The sequence below is a fragment of the Tenrec ecaudatus genome, chromosome 1, assembly GCF_050624435.1.
Source record: "Tenrec ecaudatus isolate mTenEca1 chromosome 1, mTenEca1.hap1, whole genome shotgun sequence".
Classification (NCBI taxonomy): Eukaryota; Metazoa; Chordata; class Mammalia; order Afrosoricida; family Tenrecidae; genus Tenrec; species Tenrec ecaudatus.
In genome coordinates this window covers 310,417,731-310,429,730 of record NC_134530.1, presented here as the reverse complement: position 1 = coordinate 310,429,730, position 12,000 = coordinate 310,417,731, and the positions used below count along the sequence as shown (strand labels likewise).

General features: G+C 42.6%; 2 non-coding genes across 2 annotated transcripts; both read left to right on the top strand.

Annotated features, from left to right (window-relative positions):
* The first annotated feature begins 1,087 nt into the window (after positions 1–1,087).
* On the top strand, positions 1,088–1,177 carry TRNAR-UCU (transfer RNA arginine (anticodon UCU)). Its single transcript is given in 2 exon segments — positions 1,088–1,124; positions 1,142–1,177. It is a non-coding gene; the product is annotated as a tRNA-Arg (tRNA).
* A 5,897-nt stretch (positions 1,178–7,074) lies between these two features.
* On the top strand, positions 7,075–7,156 carry TRNAS-AGA (transfer RNA serine (anticodon AGA)). Its single transcript has one exon. It is a non-coding gene; the product is annotated as a tRNA-Ser (tRNA).
* Positions 7,157–12,000: the final 4,844 nt, after the last annotated feature.

Genomic DNA, 12,000 nt, shown 5'->3' with positions numbered 1-12,000 from the left:
TGACATTACCTAACCACTTCTCACTGCACCTGGGAGCTGGAACGAGGCACCCTAGCCCAGCACGGAGGTGGCGGCCAAATGAGCGCACCCAGAGGAAGCCGGGCACGGAGTTGAGAGAGAGAGAGAGAGAGAGAGAGAGAGAGAGAGAGAGAGAGAGAGAGAGAGAGAGAGAGACAGAGAGAGAGAGAGAGAGAGAGAGAGAGTGTGTATGTGTGTGTGTGTGTGTGTGTGTGTGTGTGTGTGTGTAAATTGTCCCTTGCGAGCTGGTGTTTTGTGCAGCACTTTCCGCATCTGTTTCTTTAATCGTTTCACCTAGGAGCTGGGTGAGTCGGAGACCCAGACCCTGCCCGCCCCATGCCCCTCCTGGACGTTTTTTGCTGGGGAGTGTGTGATCGGGCGGCGCGCGTGAAGGTGGGTGTGCAGTCACACTTGTGGCCGTCGACCTGGCCACCTGTCAGTGACCTGGCCACCTACGAGGCTTGGTGACTGGTCCTCTCTTCTCCCCACCACTCTCCTCTGTCGCGCGGTCACCGCCGGGCGCTTCCACGCTCCGGGGACGCGCTCTCTCTGGAGCGCCGGCCGCCGCGGGCGGAGCCGAGAGTTCGGGGCCCGGTCCCACCGACAGTCAGGCAAAGCAAAAGATTCTCAGCCCAGGTTTACAACCGGGACTATGTCCCAGCCACCTGGACTCCAGCGCAGGCCTCCCAGGAAGAAGGCCGCCGTGGAACTGAGTCCCAGGCCGTTTTGCTCCGGCAGCGTGCCCAGCAGACCCCGCCCGCACGGAGCCGGTGGACTTCGATGTGAGCACCTTTCGTGTCCTGAGAGAGAAAAAGACGTGGAGTTCTGGCTCCTTGTTGAAAACGTCACACGCTGGAAGTCCCTCGAATTCCGTTTAATGTAACACAAGGTCTCGAGTGTAGACTTGAAAGAGTTCAAGTAAATGATCTTTAGACCCCAAAATGTTCGTTATTTCCTTGAGACAAGAAATCCCAGAAACTCCTTCAAGTCATGGATTACATCCCGTAGTAAGAACTGAATAAGTGTATCCAAAAACCTTAGGCCTGCCGCCAAATATGGTTCTCAATTGGGCTCTGTGGCGCAATGGATAGCGCATTGGACTTCTAGCTATTCTCAATGAGGGATTCAAAGGTTGCGGGTTCGAGTCCCGCCAGAGTCACAGGTGTTTTGGTTCGGGAGGAAACATAAGTGGCAGTTCAGAATCTCCTTTCATTACAAGACTGCGGGCAATTCAATTCTGTTTGTGGGGCTTCTTTAGGAACCATTCTATGCATAACAAGACTCGTGCAATCAAATACACAACTTTCAAGACAAAGATTACAGGCACACACACAGGTGTGCACGTAATTATTTTGAGGGGGGAGTGGGGAGGGAGGGAAAAAAGAGGACTTGATGCAAAGGGCTTAAGTGGAGGGAGGATGCTTGGAGAAAGATTGGGGCTGGGAATGTACAGATGTGCTTTAGACAATTGATGTATGTATATGTTTGGATTGTGATAAGAGTAGTATGAGCCCCTAATAAAAGGTTAAAAAATAATTATTGTAATTGTTTAGTGTGAAAAAATTTCCTTGGGGAGATCGATTTTTGTGTTTTTGCTGCCCCCTGCTTGAGGAGTGAAAAATGTGCCTATAAGAATCTCCTTAAACAAAACAAAACAAAATATTTTTTGGTTGGTTAAAATCAAGACTTTAACCCTGCCCTTTCTCTCCCCTGGTCAAACCCAATGAGTGGTCCTTGGAAGCTCGAAATACCCACCTCTAAGAACACAAATTTAATTTGATTAAAAATGAAGTCTTGTGGATGAGGATCTCTACAAATTATTTTGACCTGAACAAAAAACAGTAAAAGACCCCTTCCCCTATCTGAGAGCAAAAATGTCTTCAACTGCGGGTTGCAAGTCCATTGATAGTGAAAGTCACGAAAAAAAATCACAACAGTAAAATGTTTCTGGACTTTCAAGGACCAAAAATTAATTCCAAACCAAACATACAATGAATCCCAGGCATCACTGACAGCGCATGCTCTTTTTCCTAAGCCTCAGGTTGAAAGGGGTCAAGTGGAAAAAGTTAAAGAAGCTCCATAGACCACTTCTTCCTTAATTTTCTCAATTGCCACCTACTTTTGAGTATCTTGTGAAGCATCCTGAATACTTATTTTACAAAATAGAGCTCCAGTCAACCAGCCTTTTCTCATTTCATCTGACCACTTCTGTTATGTAATTGGCGTTTTCCTTTTTCACAATAATGCAGTTCTTAGTGACTGAACTAAAGTGTATCAATTTACTATTTGTTTTCTATTTCTATGTATCATCTTTCCTCTTTGTCCTTTTGTTTCTCTTTTCTGTCCTCTTTTGGAGTTAAGGGGCTTAAATGAGTGGGGTTTTATTATTAATATACATTTTTATTGGGGCTAAATGAGTGGTTTTTAAGACAAAGTTAACTCCTTCACTACTCTTTTTAACCTATAAACTTAAAAACATTTTTATGTTTGCAATATATATTTTGAACTTAGTAGAGTTTACTTTCAATTAACATAATCACTTCAGGAATAATGTGAAAATATCACTACAGTTTCAAAGCTATGCCTAACATTTTCAGTGGCTTCTTTCTTCCAGGTGGGCAACAGCAAGGACGAGAAAGGCCCACAACGAGATGTATTGACAGGATGGCTGCCCAGAGGGGCTCAGGCACAGGAATTATGGCAAGGAGGGGCACAGGACCAGGCCATGTTCTGTTCTGCTGTGTGGATCGGGTCACTGTGGGTCTGAACCCCCTACATACATGGCACCTCACAAACAACAACGTTACAACAGGAGAACTTCATGTAACCCCTATCTTATATTGCTTTATTATGCTCTGCAGTTTACGTGCATAGGTCATGAACATCACAGAACATTTTAATTATTATTTTGGCTTCAAATGGTTAGTTTTTTAAAACAGATTTAAGAAATGAAAGACAGTAATATCTCATATTGACCTACATATTTCAATGCCCAGTGATTTTATCCCTTCCTGGAAATTCCTTTCTTCTGCAATGTTATTGATTTAATCTGGAGCACTTCTTGTAGTATTTCCTATAGAGAGAATCGATAAGTAATAAATTCTCTCAGGTCTTCCTTTTTCCCCTTGTCCTCCCGAAGCTGTCAATCTTTTAAAATTTTATTTCATTTTTAAACTGTTTTATTCACATGACATTCACATATCATATTCAGGATTTTTACTTTAGAATATAATTATTTATCGTTATTTTTGAAAGAAAGGTGCTTTCACTGGATAGAGAAGTCTAGGTAATCTGATTTTAATTTCAGATATCATATATACTTTGCTTAAATCCAAACTTGCTGTGTTATTCTGGGTAGACTAGACAAACAAATCCATAGAAACTTATTGTGTATAAAAGAGAGTTTTATATACAAGTGTAATTGAATATTGAGAAAATATCCCAGCCTTGTTCAGTTCAAGTCCATAAGTGTGATACTAGCCCATATGATACCAGTCTATAAAGTCTTCAGATTCACGAAGCACTTGCAATGATGCCAATTGCATGAAGATCACAGGCCAGTGGGTAAAAAGCTTTTTGGATGCAGTGTTGTTGTAAGCATCTCAGTGCTGGCAGGGGTCTCCACTTGGCTTCCCCAGTTCCCAGGGCAAGGAGTCTATCAGCATAGTGCCTTGTGTCTTGTCAGTAGAGGGTCCCTCAGCAAGTGAGCTGGAAGAGAGAGTCTCTCCTGCTTCCAAGGAGGAAATCCAGGACATTCCCAAAATTCTCCAGAGAAGGCCATGCCCATGCAGAGACCTCATGGGTTGTATCTTGATTGACAAGCCTGGCTGCACCCTTTCACATGTAATCCTCTCAAATCCCAAATTGACACTAGATTTTGTAACTAGCACACTTGTTGATAAAGATCAAGATTGCAGCTGTTAGTGTGGGTTACAATTCAATGTAAAATCCTCACAACTGGACCAATAGTAAACATGGTAAACAAATTGAATCAATGAACAGGGTAGAACTGCCCCTGTGAATTTCTGAAAGCCTGTATAAAGACTCCAATCTTAAAAATCTTTGAGAGCAGCCTTGTTTTTCTAGGTGAACAGTGAGTTTGAACTTAGCTGAGAATCAGTTGTTATAATATTTGGACTGCCTTCCTTAGGAGATGAAAGACTCTAAAAACAATTAGAGAAGCAACTGAGAAAACGAGTACATTCTGGTAAGAAGAGTGAGTAGTGCATGCAAAACTCTTACCTTCTCCTGCTTGGGAAAGCGGGGGACAAACTGATGGACTAGGCTGAATAAGGGTCATCCCCTCACCTCAGAACACTGAATATAGCACCCTCTGTGGTCAAAGGGATTTTGCAGATCAAATTAAGGTTCTGGAGATAGAGAGGTCATTTTATTTATGCAGGGGGCCCAATGCAACCACAAGAGGTGCAGAACATCAGAGAAAGAAAGAGGACATGTAAAGATGGAACCTGGAGCTGGAGGGATTTGTGTTGGAGCCGTATGACTAAAAACAATGCACGCATCTCCAGAAGCTGGGAAGTCCAAGGAAAGCAATGGTCCCCCTGAAGTCCCTGGAGGAATGCAGTCTTGATGTTGCTTCCATCGTAAGCTGCTGATTTCCAGGATGTAAGAGAATTCATTTGTATTGTTTTAAGCCACCATGTTTACACCTGGTTAAAGCCATCAAACCAATCAAATAAACGACTCCTACAGTGATTCTAAGGCAAGGAGAAGGGTTGCTTCTAGTCCAGGATTTCTCAGCGTTTCCGGCCATATTCTTCTCAGTAGCCGGCAAGGATGGTTAGCTGCAACCCTGTTATCTATCCACCCACTAGAAGCCAGGAGCATGCCACCGCAATATTTCGAAGCCAAACTCCAAACCCACTGTCTCCAAGTGCAAACCCACTCTATGCCACCCTCTAGGGCAGGGTAGAACCCACCCTGAATGTAGTTTTGGAATCGACTTGATAGCAGTGCGTTTGGAGTTGGAGGGAAGCTGAGTTGAGCAGGAACAATACTCGGTGATGTGGCCAAAGAGAGAGACTGTGTTTGGGTCAATGAGAGCAATTGCGGTGGGGAAAGGGTGATGGAAGAATCTTGAGATGTTATGAATTCAGAAGTTGAATTTTTCTCAAGTCAGGCAGAAGTAGAAAAATAAGCTCCTCAGAATTGGGATTTGAACCAATGACTCAACCTGGACACCAGAAAGCACATTAATGGGGAGTGAAATCTTATTAGAAATAAATATTTTACAATGTATAATTACAATTTTGTGATTAAACACTATGCTTTAATTATGTTTAATTTTTAACAATGAAAATACACCCTGCATATAAGATATTTACATAACGATTCATAACAGCAGCAAATTTCAGTTGTGAAGTAGCAACGAAAGGAATTTTATGATTTGGGGGTCACTACAACCTGAAAACTCTATTAAAGCGTCGCGACATTAGGAAAGTTGAGAAGAACTGTCTTAAGAACTTACTTGAAGCAGCAGTTTTGAATTGAGAGGGTGGATCTGGGGGACACACGGTGACTGACAACACTGGTCTGGAATACATGCTTATGCAGCTGACCTAGATTAGATCTCTTGGCCCTACTTGTTTCTTATCCTGCAGGAATCTCTTTCCTTGTACAATGAATGGATTCCTGACCTTATCCTTTAGTGTGTCTGAGCAAATCCAGTGAATTATGGGACTCTCTAGCTATATGACCATTTTTGTTCTTGTGGCCCCATGATGCATGCTTACTAGAGTCTAGCAGCACACCCAGACCTAGGTTTTAAATAGTGCCATGGTTTTCTGCCAGCCTTCTTTAGGGTACATAATAACCAGAGCTATTAGAGATCTGGAGAAAGACTTACATGGGTACTGTGCCTATCACACATTTAATGTGTTGAAAATTGGTCTTGTTCTAGATTCTGCTATCAGGACTGGCACAATTCTTTACAATATACTTTTGCTACATATGTTACTTATGCTAGGGGTGTAGTCGGCTAAGAATTTGCAGCGTTGAGGGCGGGATATGAAATGGAGGGGAAGATAAAGGGTGCGAAGCTTGTTGCTGATGTTAACAAACCTTGAGCTGGAAGAGAGCGGTGGGCAAGTTGCTCAGCTTTGGAGCCTGCACTAAACGCCCCAACAAAACGCGACTGGACTTAAGAGTCCTGGGCTTTCTCTCTCGTCTTCTCATCTTTCTTTCTTTCTTTCAGAGGCAGACCAAACGAATGTAGGCAACCCCACTATTTTCTTTCCCAGAATCGCCCGTGAGGCTTCGCAGGCGCCACCGAAGTCCCCGAGAGCCCGGGAAGCAGGCGCCGCGCGGGCGGAGGCGGGTCGCCGACGCTGATGGGGGGGCAGTTCGCACAATCGGTGCTTTCTGGTTTTCCCAACAGGAAATGTCTCTGCTGAATTTGACAACACCACCTCCTGCCCATCAGTAGATACGATGTGGCTTTGTGTAATTTTGTAAATCTCCTGTTGTTGGGGAAATATGAGCCATTGCCAATTACTATTCCAAACAAGCAAGCAAATGAGCCCAGTGGCCAATCGCGCACTGTTCAGTGAGACGGAAGATGCTCCCCAACAGGAAACACGCGTCCCGACTAGGATTCGAACCCGCCTTAAGAGACGCCGCGGAAAAGTCCGTCCCTCTCTAAACGACTGAACCACGAGCGCAAGACGTGCGGAACAACTCCATGGAGGACACGACGTCGTTCGAACAGCGGCAGAAGCTTCCACGCAGGCCGTCCGGAAACGGACGGTCATTTGGAGCGTTTCAAGTCGTTTGTGCCGTGGTGGGTGGGAACGCCTGGATCCTCGTCAGACACTGACAGCAGACATGCAGATGGTCTTTGGAAACGGCCCCTTTCGTTTCTTTCTCTCCGCCCTTCCCCCAGCCCTCCCAAAGAAACGGAATCCGGAACTCTCTCAAATGTGAAGATCAAGTATTAAGTATTCATTTGGGGTAGCAACATCGAAATAATATTTAAAGCTAAGATATTATCATACTCAACAAATCTACTTAAGACTAAAATTAAAAGGTTACTTGCATGTAGTCGTGGCCGAGTGGTTAAGGCGATGGACTAGAAATCCATTGGGGTTTCCCCGCGCAGGTTCGAATCCTGCCGACTACGTGCCTTTCCTATTGGAAAGGAAGTTTATTGACCCATTGTAGCTTCTTACGAAAATCAAGTTTCCTAGTGTTTTCTTCTGACATCGGAAAAACAAATGGTGGTAAAAATGTTTGCATCGCCAAGAAATCAGCGCTCTTCAGGGATCTTTTCCAGCCTTGTACCTCTTGGTTTACGTAGAGAAGAAGTTGTGAAGAAACCCAGGATGACATGCACCGAGACATGAATACAAATTGAGGATTAATAAGTAAACCACTCCACAGATCAAGAAAGTCAATAAAGCAGTTTTCATAGCAAAGGGTCAAGGCTGTCACACTGAGCTTGTGTGTCCCAGGATCCCAGGGGAAGTGAGAGGGACTGAAAATGAGATGTGACTTCAGCTCATTCTGGGCACAGAACCAACTGTGGTTCCAATAAGTTGTTGGATTAACAAAACGGGGTCCCGTGGCTGCCAAAGAAATGCTTGACTCTTTACTCAAACCTAGGATTTGGGAGGATGAACTTGTTCCTTTTTTGAAAAATGATCATCATTGTGCCTCCTTCCACAACTGCTGGTAAGTCTGCCTGTGGAAACAATCTAGTATAATTCTATCTAATACAATTCTAATATAATATAATAATCTATTATTAAACAATCTAATATAAATCAAAACCAGTTAAATAGTAAGCTGCTGCTGGGAAATAATTTCTAATTTTAGAGTGTAAATGTGTACTGCACAAAAACACACAGAAGTGTTTTTTTGGGGGGTAGAATGGGGATGTGGGATGTGGGGACTTTTTACTCCTCCCAAAAGTTACAGTCTCAGGAGATTTACAGTCTCAGAGTCTTCGTAAGTCAGAATGGACTTGCTGGCAGTGAACTGGTTTGGAGCTTTGGTGTTAGCATCAGTGGGAACCCCTCTGTTGTCGATGCTTCCTCTTGGCAGAACCAATGGGAAATTAGGCTCAAAGAGTGGGACCGGAGATCCTGCTTCTGGTGGGATCACTCTCCGGTTTTGCTCTCTCTGGAGGAACAATTGAGTGATCTGGCTTCTGAGGACTGCTGTCAGGATTCTAGAGGGAATGTTCACCCCTGACTTTTCAAACCGCTGAGGTGACTAGTAGACAGGAAATGAAACTGAAAACAAGGTGCTGGTGGACCGAGTATAAAGAGTGGAGTTGCAGTGACTGTATCAGACATCAGTGAGAAAATGGGGACCCCTGTACCTCATTTCCCTCCCAGCAGTCAGTTTGCTCTTCAGAGAAGCAATCATCAGTGCCTGTCAATAAAATTATATGCAAACTACATGCATAATCAAAACTCTTCTGGTCATGAGGCATAATTTCATTTAATAATATCCTATATTTCACCCAGGATATCTTAAATATTATTTTTTAACATGTAAGTGGTTTGAAAAATTAGCAATGAGATATTTACTTTTTTCCCCCTTCTTTTGTACAAGATCATCAAAGTCTGGTTATTTATACATAGCACATATGCCAACAGAAATTAATCTCATTTCAGTGTGAAAACCCCATGTGGCATATGGCTAGAGTGTTGGACATCACAGTCCTAGAGTGTGTGAAGGGAAGTATAAGACTGAGTTGATAGAAAATTGAAACATGGCAAGTGGGGCGATTCTATACAGGATATAAGTCTCCTTGGCTGTGTAGTGTGTTTGAATCAGAATCAGTTACCAACCAGATAGGAAACGCACTACTTCAGCATATTAACATCCTCAGAGTGTCTGCCCAAGCACCCTGCGTGCAACCCCTGGAAGACCATTGTGGGTGGATCCTGCTCTAGTACTGTGGGAAGGGATCATTTCTGGGCAGATAGAGGGCAAGGGGTCTATAATTCTCCTCTGTGCATCAGCTTACTTTATCCATGCATAGTGCTCATCATTATTGCTGAGGTGGCTTTAGGCAAGCCAAGGTAGGGTTTTCCAACTGCAGAGACTGAGAATGGCCTTTAGTGTTGGAGTCTCTCGCTCCAAGCGTCTTCACTTTGTGAAATGGTGTACATCCTTAGGAACTGCGCTCCAGGCTTTCTACATGGAAACGTCTTCCAGTCCATTCCTCCTCCCCTGTCTTCTATGCCCTTTGTTGTGTCTTTGAGATAACACTGTTTAAGAAGAGAGAAGCCGCTGTTGTTGTTAGGTGATGCTTAAGCAGTTCCAACTCAGCAACCTGATTGTAAAACAGAATAAAACACTTCCCAGTCATGGACCACCCACACCACCATTGCTATGTTGGAACCACTTCCTGGAGCTGCTGTCTCCATTCAGCTTGTTGAGGGTCTGTCTATTTGCCACTGATCATCTACTTTACCAAGCATGATGTCCTCCTTCAAGAACTTGTCAAAAGTGCATGAGACAAAGTTTCACCATCCATGCTTGTAAGGAGTATTCTGGCTGTGCTTCCTCCCAGACAGATTTGCTCACTCTTCATGGTATATTCAGTCTTCTTTGCCAACCACACAGGAATCCAAAGGCATCAATTTTAACTGCTTACACATACCACTTTAAAAGTATTACCTTCAGGCTCTTCCAGAACATAGAAAAGGATGGTAAAGTTTCAAACACATTCTATGAAGACAGAATCACACCGGTGCCAAAAACTGGGCAAGGATTTCACAAGAATACAGAACTATAGACTGATATATTTAATGGACATATGCAAAAGTTCCTAACAAAATTGTGACCAATAGAATACGGAAGTGTATAAAAAGAATAATGCATCACGATCAAGTGCATGTCATTCAGGAATGCAGGAATGGTTCAACATCCAAAAAGCCATAAACATTGTCCACCATACTGACAAGAAAAAGGACAAGAACCACATGATAATATCAATAGATTCAGAGAAAGCATTTGCCAGCATTCAACACCCATTCCTAATTAAGACACTCAAGAAGATAGAATTGGAAGGAAATTACTTCAATAAAATAAAAGCTATGGATGAAAAACCAAGATCCAGCATTACAATCAATGGAGAAAAGACAAACACTCCCATTTAAAAAGGGGACCAGGTACGGATCCTCTTTGTCCCTACTTCATTCAACATTTTCCTGGAGGTCCTACCTAATAATATAAGACAAGGGAAGAATATCAAAGGTATATATCTGGGGAAAGAAGTGCAATTATCATTATTTGCAGATTATATGATTTTATATAGAGAAAGCCCTAAAGGCTCCACAATAATAGTGCTAGAAGCAATATAGGAATATGATCAGGTGGCAGGATACAAGATCAACAGGCAGAAGTCAATTGGATTGCTATATACAACTTTTGGGATTACAGACAAAGAGGTCAGGAAGGCAGGACCTTTCACAATATCCAAGCATAAATTGCCATATCTGGGCATATACCTAACAACAACAAGAACAAAAGATCTTGGCAGGGAAAAGACCTATAGAACATTATTACAAGAAACCAAAAGGGACTTTCACAAATGGAAGAATACCACATGTTAATGGATTGGAAGACTCAATATTGTAAAGCTGTCAATCCTACCAAAGACTCTATATAAATTCAGTGTAATCCGATACAAATACCAGTCTATTTTTTCGAACAAATGGAAGAACTGACTACGAACTTCAGATGGAAAGGGAACAAGCCCAGAATTGACAAAGACCTCCTCAAGAAGAAGGTTAAAGTGGGCAGGCTTGCATTACCTGACTTTAAAACCTGTTATACAGCTACAGTTGTCTAAACAGCATGGTACAGATATAATGATAGATACGCCGACCAATGGGTAAGGACAGAAAATCCAGAAATTAAAATAGCAGCATACAGACAACTGCTCCTTGATAAAGGCCCCAAAATATCAAAAGGAAAGTGGATGCCCCTTTTAACAAATGGTGCTGGAAAAACCATATATCAACTTGCAGAAGAATGAAACAAGATACTTACGTCACTGCTTACACAAGAAGGAATTGAAGGTGAATCACATACCTCGAGGTAAGCCCCCAAACTATCAGGATCATCAATGAGAAAATTGGGACAAAGCTAAGAACCTTAGCAAAGGGAATACATGGGCTATCGGAAATAATGAATGATACACCCAGAGGAAGATAAAACAGACCAATGGGACATACTACAGATAAAACACTGCGCACATCTATAGACATCATCAAGAGAGTAATAAGAGAGTCCACAGACTGGGAAAAGATATTTAGTAATGACAGATCAGAAAAAGGGCTTATTACTAAAATCTACAGATTCCTACAAGCTTAGTAGAAAAAAGTGAATAGCCCATTGAGGAGATGGGCAAACATCTTGATCCGGAGATTCACAAGGGAGGAAACCTGAATGGCCAGTTAATATATGAAAAAAGCATCCTGATCATTACCCACCGGGAAATGCAAATCAAAACAACTATGAGATACCACCTAATAACCACAGAAATAGCCCAATTCAAAAGAACAAAACACAAACATTGGAGTGGTTGTAGTGGGATAGGAACTCTCACTGACTGCTGGCAGTATTGTAGATATGTGCAGCCACAGTGGAAAGAGATTTGGTGATATCTAAAGGAGATGGAAATTGAATTACCTTACGACCGAGCAATTTCACTACTGGACATATACCCAGAATGAAGAAAAAAAAGAAACAGATCACGATCGGATATCTGTGCTCCAATGTTCCTAGTTGTGCAGTTCACAATCGCAAAACATGGGAAGCAGTCTAAATTTCCATCAATAGATGAATGGATTAAAAACTCTGGTATATACACACAATGGACTACTGTGCATCCCTAAAAAATAGAGGTGAAATCATGAAAGACCTCATTTAGCGGAAAGAGTTGGAGGATATTATGCTGAGTGAAGTTAGCCAAGCACAAAAGGGTAAGTACAGCATGAGTCC